At 34.9% G+C, this 14,862-nt stretch overlaps 1 protein-coding gene across 12 annotated transcripts in view; it reads right to left on the bottom strand.

Moving 5' to 3' along the window:
• Positions 1-14,862, bottom strand: part of NBEA (neurobeachin) — a 461,765-nt gene that overhangs the window by 166,511 nt on the left and 280,392 nt on the right. The gene's annotated exons all lie outside the window — the stretch shown is intronic.

Below are 14,862 nucleotides of genomic sequence, written 5' to 3'. Positions count from 1 at the left end.
TAATTGCTATTTACTTTGTGTTCAATGTTGTTCCATTAGTTTTCCACCTGCAAAAAATTCAGCAGAAATTTCTTTTGGGTTCCTGGTGCCCTGATTCTGACTGACCTGAGAGCACAAGCCACCTACTCTAAATAAAGAAGCTGCTTTCAGGAATCAAAATCTCTCAGGATTTTTGTCTTTTCAGATAGGAGGGACAGGGTGGTGAAGTAGGAGTTGCTTTATCTCTGACACACAGTAACAAAGTAGGCTACGCAGAGATTCAGAAAAGACTGAAAAAAAAAGACAAGCATGGTGAGGGAACTTTGGTGCACATCTGTGCATGTGTTTTTAAGCAACACAATAAAAATGGCGGTACATGGATATGTGCCAATCACCTAAAGGTTTTCATGGATAATATTCATTTTTCTTGACTACAGTTGGATTTTTCTATTTAGCCTGATAGTTCCTTATGGCAGGAGATTTAACTTATTGCATTTTGGGAATACCTTACTGGAACTTGCCCAATTTTATTATGATGTAAAAAAAAATCCTAGTGTGGTCAAATCACAGAATCATAATTAGGTTTTATATAATAAATACCTTTATGTTGCTGTTGTGACCTCCTCATAGTATTTCTTTCTTAGATGGGAAGAGGTCATAAGTTTTATTTTCAGTACTATGGACTCATAGTAGCCTCAGGCAAGAAAGATTTATATTTTTTTCCTAAACAGAAAACCCTGCATCTTCACCTTGGTCCATAAAGACCTGGGCATCTCCACTGCTGTCAATCAAGAAATAACCTCTCTAAACTGTCTCTCTTTTTTTTTTGTAGGATAATTTGGGAATTTGTTTCCTACTAAGCTACAGAATGAGTGTGAAAATAAGGATAACTATGCACATGTGGATTCTGTTTCTCTTCCACAATGCCTGAACTTAAACAGGATGAAAACTATCATGGCAGATGTAAATTGCTGAGGTAAAATCCACTAAGACTCATGCCCCCCTATCAATACAGGGCAACTAAGAGGAATACAGTAAGCAGAGAGGTTAGTGTAGATAGATACATGGAATTGAATTGATGTATCAGGCAGTTTTGTTATTGCAAGCAGTTGGGAAGATGTTATGATTTTACCTCCTACTCTTATAATTAATTAGAGCCTTTTAATTAGTTTGTGCACAGGAGAGTCACACCACATAAATAAAAATGCTGGAGGCATATCTTTCTGAGGGTGTTTGTACTCTGTTTGAAGATCACTGCTAACATGCCACTTCATCACAGGCTGAGATATCTCATGTTTTATGTGGCCTAACATCAACCTTTTGGATACTATTGCTATAATCTCAATTGCTGCTTTCTGAAACTATATTCTGAAACTCTGAAAAGGTGAAGAGAAACAAGTAAGCAAAACCCTATTTTTTTCACCAAGCTCAAAATTAGGGACTTGTTTGCTGTTGTCTCCATTAGGACCATTCTGATAGCGATTAAGATGCTGTATTTTAAATGTGCTGTGTTTTGCTGTGTTTGCTTATTAGAATGTGATCATTACCTCACTTGCATAGGTTTTTACTTAATTCAACTAACTGTAATTATTTGCCTAATTTAAAATTTGTTCAATTAACTAATTGTTGGAAAAGTTTTCAGTATTAGTACAAGTTTTGGATTTTTTTAGTTTGGTTAGTTTGTATTTTTTTTCCTTAGTCACAAAAAGAAACAAGAATTGGAAAAAACTGCAAAAAAGTAACGTGCTGTAACAGATTTTCAGTTGCATTACATCAGAATTGTTCTGTATATTAAATCAGTAGGTCAGGATCTTGATATACTTCTGTTTACAGCACGGGAGTTGAGCATCATTTAACGCAAATAATAATTCCTGTTGTGACACCAGAGGAGACTGGGCCTGAGATGAACTAATATGGTGGAGGAAGAAAGCACCAAAACACCATTTCCTTCCTTTTTGGTAGCTCTAATCAGGTTTATGTAAGTTTCTGAGCGTTATAAAATGAGATAATGAGATAATCTTCAAATTAACTAATTGAAAAGCACTAATCTGGAGTAAGAGTCAATAATTTCTGCAGTAACTGATTTATGACAATTCTATCAAATAATTTATGCATGAAAATATATTTCCTAGATTTCCAGGAAGAAAGTCACAAGCTCCAAATCATTACTAACATTTAAACTACATCCAAAGAACTTGAAATTTAGGATATTTTAAATCCCTTGTGATGTGATGAGTGTACCAGATTACAGAAATATTGCCAGACACAGCTGTAAGAAACATGGTAGAGTAGAAGGCATTAAATTAGTTTGGCAAATTTGGAGCTTAGCAACAAGACAAATATATATAAAATCCATTCTGGTTTATAATATTAAAAATACATTTTTTTTTCTATGAAATATAATAGATAATCCTTCTTTGTCCTGATGGAAAAAAACCCTCTGGTTTGGCTGTTGTTTAAATTTATCACTCTGTTGAGTGCGCCTTAGTTTTGCTGTACTGTACCAAACATCTATCTAAATGAAAGTGTACAGGACCTGGAGTTGCCCTTCAATCACTATATCCTTTATGAATTAGAGTTCCATTTATCAAAATTACAGCAAGAAGAGTAAGGTCTCACAGGGCTGTCTCATTACAAGGCTTGTAAACACTGTCCTTACAAAGAAATGGTTTAACACCTAACAAATCAAAAACTGATTGGGAATAGAAATTATTTGAGATCATCTATCTTCAGAAGACGTGCTGTACTGAGTGCACTTCGTGGCCTTTCTACCCATTCATCAAGAAATTAACAAGCTAATACCACAGACCACCAGATCTCCTTGGATCCTGAAATGTGAAATATGTTCAAAACAGATCTGTCACAGATGTTCTATTTTTATATTTCAAGACAACTTCAAAAAGGTTTTAAAACAAGACAAACTGTCCGAATAAGAGTAAGAAGAAAAACAACTTGTCTCTTTAAAACCAGACAACAAACTGAATAAAAAATTATATGACATAAATCTATGTCTATTATTGTTAACAGTGATATAAAAAGAAGAAATGAATAAATAAGTATTTGATATTTCACTGTGCTGCAAAAAAATCAACTCTCTTTTTTTTTTCAAAGCTACAGGAAAATGAATATGAAATTAAATCTATGGCCAGACATTTCATTTCAAATTTTTTTGCACAAAAGGATCCTGTGTTTTAAAGACACAAAATGAAATTGTATTAAGTCTAATTACAAAATGTTTCAAATCCATTAAAACAATAAAACATAAAACAAAACTAGATGTCATTTCAAGAAAGCAATGTTGTGACACTGGAGGGCACAGAACTAGAATTGGCAGATGCTATCAGCTCTTGTCCTTATTAAGTTCCTTCTTAAGGGATATTTTGAGGGATAGACTTAAGGACTGGATTGGGATTTGGAAGGGAGCCTTGAAGCAAGCAGCTAAGTATTTCTTAAAACTACATTTTACAAAGATTTTGAAGGCAATAAGTCACTCATATTGCACTGAAGTTCAGCTGAATTTGGTGACTTACTTTCTTGAAACTTAAAGGCTCTGTCTTAAATTTATTTCAAAAGAATGTATGCACAGGACTAGTTAAGCTGTTAAAAAATCCTTCTTTCATTACATTTGATTATTTTTGTAAATGTGCATGTTACAAACTGTCTTTCTGCAGTAATTTCAGGATAACTGAAAACAGCTCACCTTTAAAAGAAATTGAAGAAACCAACCAACATTCTTCTACAAAACATCAATATTTATGGGAAGGTGTGTTTTTTTATATGCTTGAAAGATTGTATGAGCTGCACAGTAAACTTGTTCAGTATTGACAAGAATGTAATAATCTCTCTTCTAGTAGCATGACTTTTCCTTAAACAGAAACTATTAAGCAGTCAAAAAAAAACAACCAAACAAAACCAACCAAACAAAAAACAAAACCAGAAACAAACCCCAAAAAACCAAACAAAAACCACCAAAAAACTCCCCCCCCAAAAAAAAAACCCACAAAAACCATTACCATAACCCCTCAAAACCTAATAATTTCCCTAATAAGAACAGGAGAATCTAATCTTAATTTTCAGCTACAGCCACTAGAAGTATTTAATATAGGCAATGCTTCATGAAACAGGGGTGGGCTTGGTGGGTGTTTTATGTTATCTGAATTTTTGAGTCTCTATTTTCAACTAAATCAATGAATTCCCTGCTGGGTTCTGTAGGTCACAACAGGTTCTAGGGATGCAATCCACATTTCAAAGACTCTGTAAGGGTCCAGATCCACAAAGCTTGTCCCTAAATAAAATTTTAAAATTTGCAGCACAAACACAGTATATTATTGATTTATTTTATGTTTATGTACTTATTTCTTAAAAAATTAAACTAATTACTCTAATTTAGTTGAACACAGCAAGGGAGTTTCTAGCTCTCTCTTCTATTTATTTACCATATATCTAAATATAGTGTTTTGTGTTTTTTTCTTTCTGCATTTAGTAAAAAAGGAAGTCAAAAATATGGTTATTTCTAAGAAAAGTTTGCTTGGTAATACTGTAGCCAACAAAAGGAGACTACTGCTTCTTATAAAGTTGTTTCCATAGTTTACTTCAACGAATTACCGATAAGGCAATTTATGTAGTGAATGCTCTTTGATCTTTGAAGAGAGATGGCAGAATGGAAAGTTAACCTCATTTTAATGTTACCTAAATATACTGACAGGAAATTCTAATGTTTCCAAACATCTGGAAATCTGCTTCATGGGATGGTGTTCTTCTTTTCTATCAGAAACCTTTTTCATATACTGTCTTTTACAGTTTTATGTGGCTTCTAAAGGAGCATTTGACATAAGTAAAGTCTGTTCTCTTTACAGTAAAATGCTGCATTTAATTAAAAACTCTTTTTTATAGTGACTAAAGTAGAGTTTCTGTGAAGCTTAGCCCTCAGAAAGTTTTAAGGGTAAACTTGCTTTTTACTCCTTACAGATCTTACAGTATGTACTGCACCGTAGAACACTGATTTTCTTGCTGAATTTTCATCACATAAGGTAGTTTCCACTAATTTGTTAAATAAAGGAATTCAGTATTAGTTCCTCACAGGAGGCTACCTGACAGTTCATGATGTGAACCATGAAACTGTATCACAGTTGAAATATAATTTATCAACAGAGTTTGGAAGAACAAAGCATTTTTTTGAGAGAGATTTTTTCTTTATTGCACAAACTAACTTCTACAAGAAGAACCAAGCCTCTTTATGGACAAAAATAAAATGTCCCTCTATTATCTAAATTTTTTGTTCATTCGACACTAATAATAGTTGAAAATACTTAGAAAAAAAGATTTGCTAGATAATCTATCTTCCTGCTTTATGTATTCTAACATACATAAAGCTTTCATTGCTAATCTTCAGTAACTTGATTAGGCACCGGTACCCTTGCAGCAGTCACAGTTATGCAGAGCAGCTGCCTGGGAGTCTGTAAACTGACCTCTACAAAACCCAGCAAGATTAAATCCTCGACATGGTGCCTACTCTATCTCAGCCTAGTATCTTCCTGCAGGACTACAGAGCCAGCCTTCCTCAGGCTGTGCTCGCTCCATGGGAAACGTGCCCTGCCTATCCCTAGGTCAGCTCAAGGGACGGAACTTTTGGCTTTGCGCAGCAGCCCAACGCTGGCACATCACAGCCAACCCCAATAAACTGTCCCCACCTGCGCCTGCTGGGGTTGTTATTTAAATTGCAATGTGTTTCTGGAATGGGCAGCTTTGACTGGCATATAATTGAGTTTCCCCAGAGAATCAGAGAAGTGACTGTTGATAAAGGAAGGCTGGTTTTAATAGATTTAATAAAAAACAGAGAAATCTAAATCAGATTTTCATTATTAGGGATCTTTGAAGAAATGAGGAAAAAAAACTATGAAAATTGCATAGAAATTAAAAATTGTGTATTTTTGTATTGGAAATTACTTCCACCAAAAGTAAAACCAAATTACATTTTTGTTTTCTAGGAGAAATACCTGGAAATTTAATCATAGACATTTTATCAATTTTTCTCTAATTTTTATACCTAATATCTGACCAAATGATCTTCTTCATATAAGTAATTTGTAAATAAATACTTAACTGCTTTATATGTTTTCCTTTTCATATTATCAGATGTTTTGCACTGTAAAACAAGACTGACACAGTCTATGCCAATGAGGAGATTGAGAATACAGGCAAGGCCAAAACAAATATGTTTCTCAGATGAGGCTGAGGGCTTTTTAAAAAATAAATACTTGTAGTCAAGGTGTTTTATATTAATAGAAATGGTCCCTCATAAAAATAAAGCTTAAAGTACCATGTTGCCGTGTTGGGCACTTTTTTTTTTTTTTTTTTTTTGGTTCCCAGACACAAAAATTGAGATTCAGAGTGGTCATGAAATTTATTTTTAGCAGTTGCCTAGATTGTTGTTATATCTATTTGAGACTTCAGGATTTCTGAGTGCATGGGAGGGATCCTGCACTGATTCAGCACTGACCGTAAACAGCCAGCGGGAGTCAGATATTCCCAGTCCAGCAAGTGTTCCAATGCATTTCAGGCTCCTGAAAGGCAGTCCCCATTCTGACTGGAGCCAGAGGGAGTCCCTCTGACAGGAACTAACAACAGTCAAATGTTTATATTTGGATTAAGATGTAGTTTGCCACTGTAACTTGTACACAGAGGAAAGGATTCATATTTCATAACTGACAACCTTTACAAATCCCTGGTAGTATGAAGGGCAGCATTTTGGTGCATACTGTAGTTTGATAAATTGCAGAAAGAAAATAAATTATTCTGCAAATAATTTCAAGCAAAGATGATACACAAGAAAAAATAATTAAGAGCAATAAAATTTTCCTAGGTGCGTTTCTAGCCATTTAAAAAAAAAGTACAGTAATAACTGAGAGGAAAATATCTACATCACACCAACAGTTATTGCTCAGTGGAAAGGACATCAAGGACACTCACAAGTAAGAGAATTGGATCAATATTAACGCGATTTTCATTTCATGCTTCCCCAACTCCAGTAAGCTGACAATATACTCTGATTATGTGAACTGCTTCTGAGTAACATAGAAAAGGTTATTAGAGCAAGAGGTGGAAATGGAATGCACTTTTTATATTGACAGGTCTGCTAATAGAGTGTACTGATTTTCAAAGCCATGCAATGTGTTTTCACAATTTGATTTTGACAGCAAAAAGGAATTTCATTTACTCTTAATTCAAGATATTCACATGTAAGCAAATGTTCCTTTAGACAGGCCACTGAAGAGGGAAACCAAACTATTTTAATAGAAAAAAATTAATTAATAAGGCAAGAAAGAAAAGGTGTTTGAATTTCAATATATATGACATGATAATGAAACAATGAAATAAATTTGCTAAACAAGGCATTCTATGCTTTTGACATAGCATCTGATAAAACCTTAAGATGACATAAAAGTGAAAAAACATGCCGATGTCACATCCTAATGTTGAGGCCTAGATTATGTCTGAAAAGTTCTGGATTAGTTCCTAAGCAACATTCCCCAGGAAAAGACATGTTCTGACTATCTACTTGCAGACCTTCAAGCCAGGATCCATGTTGTCAGACTTCTAAACTGGCACACTCCATACTGAGGAACTGCACCCACATATGCTGGCCTTAATTTTGCTTCCTGATCACAAAACCAAAAAAAATTCTAATTGAAAAGGCTAATAATGATAAAGTCTTAGAAAGAAATGAAATGCTCTTTGAAAATACAAACACTTGATAATGCAGTGGCATGGAAAAAATGGCATGGCATTTCATGAAAGTCCGTGAAAAGAAAGTGGCAACCCTCTCTATGACAGGGGTTTGGAACGATCCCCTTCTACTCAAGCCACTCTATTATTCTATGAAATGTGATCTTACCTCACAAACCAGGGTACGCTACCCCAACATTTGTAACCCTTACTTAATATTTAAAAATTAGAGTCTCCAAACTGTGTGACTGGTCCAAACCTGAATATTTTTAAAAGGAAAATGCATACTACATATCTGCAAGTTTTTAATTCTCCCTTTCTGTGGCTATGAGTGATTATGTCTTTGCTAGAAGGCAATTTTGCTCCTCATCACTTAAGCTTTTGCTCTCAGATTCAAAAAAGATTGGCTCTTTGGAAACAGCCACTCTACAGAGACATAATCGGACCACAAAAAAAAAAAATCCTCTAGTGTAGGCAATGAATGTGTAGGAAGTAAGTTTAAAATTTTTTATAGTAGCTATCATAATTCCAGCAGTTACGCAGCCATTACAATTTCTATCAAGACTACTTCTTTACAGAAGAAAGCTTCCACAGCTCATGATTAGGGCTTTGAGAGACCAATCTGCCAGCATATCTGAAATTACTTTATCTTTTTGGAATGGTAATACTTTCAAGTGAAACTCTTCTGAGGCATACCAAAAAAACATCTAATGCAGTCTTTACACAGACAAAATCTCCTAAACACGACATAATGTCACATAACAATGTTTCTTTAAAGGATTGTCAATGTTAGAAATAAATAATAAATTTGTCAATATAAAAATGTCATTAGAACATCTAGATTTACTTTCTAGAGTCCCTCTGCTTCAGGGTGCTGCACTGTGTCCAAATGCAATTTTTTCCTCATGTAGACCACCACATCTTCAGAACTGGTTTAGATATTTTCACTCAGCAGCTAAAGTAACTGGTGGGAAGAATTACATCTATTTCAGCATCGATCAATGCCTATAGCAACACCAGACAAAGGGCAGCACCCACAGGATATGCACATTTGTGAGGCTTCATTGTGACTCTAACACTAGGATATTTGTGTTTAAATCTTAGAGCTGCTAAGGGACTACACTCTAGTAGCAGTAGAACAGCCCTTCTGTTTGGACCAGGCTGCTGTAAATACATAATCTCCTCCAAGATGGAAATAATCTAGCAATAGCAGTTATCTATCAAAGTTATCTATTTAGATAGCAGTTATTTATGAAATTAAAATAAAAGCTTTGAAATTTTCTGGATTTGGAACAGAATTTCACTCTATACTTTTTTTTTTAATTATTACTTTTAATTTTTTAAGCAAAAATAGCTGCAATTATAGAACATCTTTGTTTCATGAAGACCAGAAGATGAAGAATGAAAGAGTAGTGGTACACAAGACATGAGATTCTGAGGATCTATCATTAAAAAAGCTCACTGAGATAATTGAAATGGGTGAATGGTAATCACTGTCCCAGGTAGAAGGCCTGAGTGTGTATTAAGAAGAGCTAACCCACAAAAATCTAAGCAGCAGTCAGCAGTAAAGAAAAAAGGAGAGCAGTATTTTATTTCACTTTCCATTAAGCTGCCACATGGGGTCTGTGACATCTTTCATTCTGCTTCACAAATATTACAAGAGAGCACAAATCTTGCATGCAACTGCAGGGATATTTGCAAAATTTCTATGCTTATGTTAAATTTGCAAGCACTAACAACATTATCTTCCATTTAGATGAGAGCTGAGATGTTATTTAGACAATGTGATCAGCTTTTTAAGGCCATAGGATTGAATAATTTGTGCTATTCGGCAAAAGGGACACCAGTGAAAGACTTTTTGAGTATCTATTGTAGATTATGTTCAGGGTGTTATGCAAACACTCCAGGAGATGTATTCTTTAGGCACACTGTAAGGATAAGAAAAACATCATGCCGTTATATAATGCACATGATATGAAAAAGAAATTTAAACAAATGGAAACATGCATAATATGCTGGCTGATAGAATTCTTAAAAAGGGGATTTCCTTATCGTGTTGGTTACTACTGTATTTGAGAACTTTTTCCATAAAATGCATTTGGTTTTCTTTCACAAGATGCATTCTCATCCCTGACTGTAACTTGCACCACACTGAAACTCACAAAAAATCCAGATTATCTCATTACAGTGGTACTTTTTGTATATATTTCTAAATTAACATTATAAAATAATGAAACACACAAAAGAAGTGGTATTGAAGAATTTACTCTACTTGTAAGGATATGGAATAGCCATTGCATATATACCTAAATATTCATTTATTGTGTACAAATCTTACTCTATACATAAAATGTCCACAAGAATTTTCACGTGACATAATAGAAATAGATTTTATGTGATAAACATTAAGTAATGCAATGTAAAAGATAAGTAAAAGTACTTGGGCATCTTAAAATATATACTGTCTCTGAAAATTAATTCCCTTATTTTCAAAATCTATACATACCAGTTTCCTTTTCTTTGGGAAAGACAAGGAATCACCTACACTGAAGAGATTCCTACACTGTTGATTTAACCCTTGCAAGTAGCCCAGAGGCTCACAAAAACCGGAGCCCAGTGCCTAAAAGCCTGTCATGTCCCTCACTGACCACCAGAAAGACTGGGACAGTAAAGTCTTTTTAGATCTACAGTATGACCTCCTAATTATCCTTATGCAAAGGTTGCAGCACTGCTGAAATAAAGCCCCTCCATTCCAGCCATGTGCTTGACATGCTGTCCTTGCCAGGTCTTTAGAAAACACTAATGATATATATTCCCACTTACATACAAAGTGGAGAATGGAATCCTGCAGTGAAGATATTAAGAAGAGTGTAGAAAATTTAGGAAAGGAGTATTTTGTGGTTTTAACTATTGCCAAAGCAGATTTTTAAAGTGCTGTTTCTAACTCCTTAATACAGCATTTTTAAGCACAGAAAACAGGAAATTAGAAAAGCGCATGTTAAAACCTGAGTCCCAAAACTTACATTTTGAAGGACTCTGAAGGACTATTATTAGACTTTCACTGAGAGAATGTTCTTCTGAAATGTTTCTATGAGATTCACTGAATATTCATGGGTCAAGAATTTCTATTTCTTTGTCAAATAGATATAGAAAAGAATAAATAAAACAAATACAATTTTCACATGAGTTTGAAAACATTTCTCATCATAGCAATTTACTGGGTTTGGTAAATAATCTACTTTCATCTGGCAGAACAGACAGATATTGTGTATTCTTTGTACATGTAAATTTAACTGTGGAAGGGAGAAAAATGCAGCTAAAATTCCAAGAATGACAATAGTTCCAATTTTTAGATCTTAGGAATGGTTTTGCAGACCAATTTTATGGCCTCAAGAACATTCTGGGCTCATATGCTTTCAGATGAAGAAAGATGTAGTTATGTTAACTGCTGGTAAAAAGCCAGCAAGTTCTGCAGTAAAATCTATTAGCTCAGACCAGTAACAGCAACTAAAACCCAGGTCATACTGGATAACCTAAAAATCTCAGAGGAAAGGCATTTGGAACCCAACATAGAGGTTTAGAGGGAAAGGCTTTCATATCCTATTTAGCTCTGTGAAAAACTTGAATTAGAGTCCAAAGAGAGCTTCTGACATTGAAGAGTTAAGGAAATAATTACAAAAAAAAAGACTGTTTAATGAATTTGTACTTACAACTTATAGTAAAGCTGTCATAAAAATTTCTATGAATATGCTAGAAATAACATACAACAGGCAGAAGATATTTTGAGACTGCAAGTACTGATAGGATGCAATTGCAACTCATTTCTATCAGTAGTTAGGGAGCAGAAGCTCAGACACTGAGTGCTCAGTAAAATTCAACACAGCAGTGTTCAGTACTCCACCTAAGCAAATTCCATTACCATTTACATCTTGAAGGTGCCTTTCATTACATTTCAGTTGGTTTTAAGAAAAAAGATCACCATAATGGTAGATATATTTATGGTATTTATATAATGAGAATATATTTACGATGGGGGAGTGGGGTGAGAAATGTTATAAAGAAGACCAAGTTAAATCTAGTATTTTAGATTTAATTATTCTCACTACTAAGATTTTGTTTTGCAGATCCATCAATTAGTACCTGATGCACACTTTTTCCTAGACTTTCTTTAGACAAAACAGTATCTTGCAATTACCATATAAAATATTAAGAGAACAAAATTATTATGTTATATTTTCCCTAAAATCCTGTGAGGATGAAATATTTGGAAGTTTATTTGGTGAAGCAGTGGATGGCACTGTTGGGCTACAATTATAAGGGTAGAAATGAAAAATTGCTGCACTTAAAAGAAAGATTTTTGTGACTCCTTTAGACAGACAAATTCATTCAGAGTACACTGGAGATTTCACAATCAATGTGGAAGTTAGTTCATGTACTGAAAGGAAGTTTTGTAACGGAGAAGTATTATTTTAGGTGCTTCAACTGAAGCAGAAATGCTTACATGCTTGTTTCACATGGCAGCATGATCCCATTTAGGACTTAGTTGCCACACGGAAGAATTTTTATGGGTTAATTTAATGGCTGTATACATATTCTTAAAATGCTCACTACTGAACATCAAGTGGGTGTGTTTTACTGCCCACAAAGTCAATTCTATTTTTTAAAACTGCTCACAATTAATGGTCATCTTGTATTTACTTACAGACTAAAATTGTGTTAATGAATGGGGTGAAGAAACAAAGTTTCTTTTTAGCAAAGGGCTTTTGTTCTTCAGTTGCTCTAATGTATTCTTACTTAAGGCATTACTTAAATAAATATCAGTTTTGGGAATTATCTTAGATAAAGGTCACCCTTTACTTCCCCAGAACTACATATTTTATGAAATTGTAGGAGTGTATGTGACTATGATATTTAGGATAGTGGATTAACTGAGGGGAAAAAAAAAGACAATCAAAAATATTGTCTTGGCTTATGCAGTTACAACAAACTCAATTTCAGCAATAATAACAGTTATACTGAACATGAACAAATTGATATTAGAAGCATTTTATATCTGTTCACATCTTCATTAATGATGAGGCACAGAGTTCCCTCAGCAAGTTTGCACATGATAAGAAACTGGGAGGAGTGAGTGGCATGCCAGAGGGGCCTCAGCAGGCTGGTGAAAAGGGATGACAGGAAACTCATGAAGTTCAACGAGAAGTGCTAAGTCCTGCATCAGGGGAGGAAAAAGCCCAGGCTCCGGTACGTGCTGGGAGTCACACAGCTGGAAAGCAGCTCTGAAAAATGGAGCTGGTGGTGCTGAGGGACACCAGATGGAACATGAGCTGCCAGTGTGTCCTTGCAGCAATGGGAAATGCTATCCTGGTCTGCAGTCGGCAAAATATTGCCAGTAGGTTGGGGAAGGTAATCCTTCTCCTCCACTTATCCTTGGTGAGGTCACACTGGATTTCTGCATCCAGTTCTGGTCTCCCCAGTACAAGAGCGACATATATCTTCTTTTACATTTACTTTTACTACTAAATTCGTCCAGATATTCTATAGACACTCTTTGTTTCTCTTGAGGAGGGAAGACTCAAGGGAGCCACATAGTTCTGTATAAGCACTTCCTTTTTGGTTTTCAGTGTTTCCAAGGATGGATACTAGATAACTTCTCTAGACAACCTGTCCTCTGTTTGACCACCATGACAGTAAAAAATAGTTTGTTCCTGTTGCCTTTTATCCTGTTACTGGCAACCAACAGATGGCTGGATTAGTTTAGAAGTAAAAGAAAATGTGAAAAAACGCAGCAAAAGGATCTACAAAGCTCAACCAAACTGACAAAAAAGCTGTTCATAGAGATATAGTATAAGAAAGCAATATTTCATAGAAAAAGCATAATTTGATCTTTAATCTCTTACATGGTATATATGTAATGCTTTCACTGCTGATACACCTAGGAAAATAACTGGGTTTTATGCATCTAGTTGGCCTGCTAGCAAAACTCTGATAAGTAACAATGTACTATCAGTTGACTTCAACTTGCTTTCATTTTTGAACCAGTTACTAAAAAAAAAAATACCGGTTTTCTTATGGTTGGTTCTGAAACCAGCGTTGTTGAAACTATTCTGGAAATACACTAGACATTTTCAATATACATAGAAAAGTGGTAAGGTAAAGAATAATGAAGTCTGAGAACTTTATGAAGTTGAGAAAAAGTAATATAACCCTTTTAGATATATATGATTTATGCAGTAACTTTGACAGAGTCTTGAATTTATTGCAAAACATGGTAGTATTTTCACCAACAAAAGACACCTTAACATTTTTAGCAATGTCATCAGTATCAACAATCTAATACATCCAAGTGTAGAATCTGAAATGCAGAATGGAAATGAAGGACTAGCTTCTAGGTGGACATTCAGAGTTCCTAAAATAGGACACGATTTTTCAGCAAAACTTCTGAACAAAGATGATGAAATTGAGCATCTCCTGTTCATGAGACATTCTGATTTCTTCATATGTCTTATTGCTTGATAATGTCAGGTAAGTTTCTAAAACAGTAGCTTAGCTTTCTAGAACATCATTTTGTACATAGCTTCTTGCCAGTTTCTCTGGACACTCTTCCCTCCACCTTGCTCCAACACTGCCTGCAGAAGGCAGAGAGCCCAGCAGCTCATGAGATGGAACTCAGGAGCTGTGGAAATCAACCGCTTTGGACTTTTCAGCACCATGGAGTTGCTCTAGAGCTAGCATTTCTGAAATTTCATCTTGGGGTATTTCTCTAACATTAAGGACCCTGAAAAAACTGAATCTTCTTTTATGGTCTCTGGGACAGCCAGATGCCCCATTCTGAAGACCGTCCCTTGTTTGAGTTCCCATGGACTTCAGACCCTCAATTTCATAGCAAGAGCACACACAGCTTTGCTTCTAAAGTAGCTTTAGCTTGCTAAATAATCTGGTCCTTCAGCAGCCTGAAGGAATCCTTCCTGCCATTCTTTGAAGGTCCATCAAAATTCATCTGATGTCAGGAAAATAGATTTCAGATTTCAACATTCCAGATTGCAAATCTTGATGCTTTTTAATTGTGTTTTTTTAATAAAAATGTATTTCTAGTGAGGAGTAAACATAGTATTTAGTGAAACTTAGAGCACTAACTACAAGTCCCAGAAGGAGCCA

This window comes from Anomalospiza imberbis, chromosome 2 (assembly GCF_031753505.1).
Source record: "Anomalospiza imberbis isolate Cuckoo-Finch-1a 21T00152 chromosome 2, ASM3175350v1, whole genome shotgun sequence".
Taxonomy (NCBI): Eukaryota; Metazoa; Chordata; class Aves; order Passeriformes; family Viduidae; genus Anomalospiza; species Anomalospiza imberbis.
Note: the sequence above shows the minus strand (reverse complement) of the source record. Positions and strands in the feature narration are given on the sequence as shown.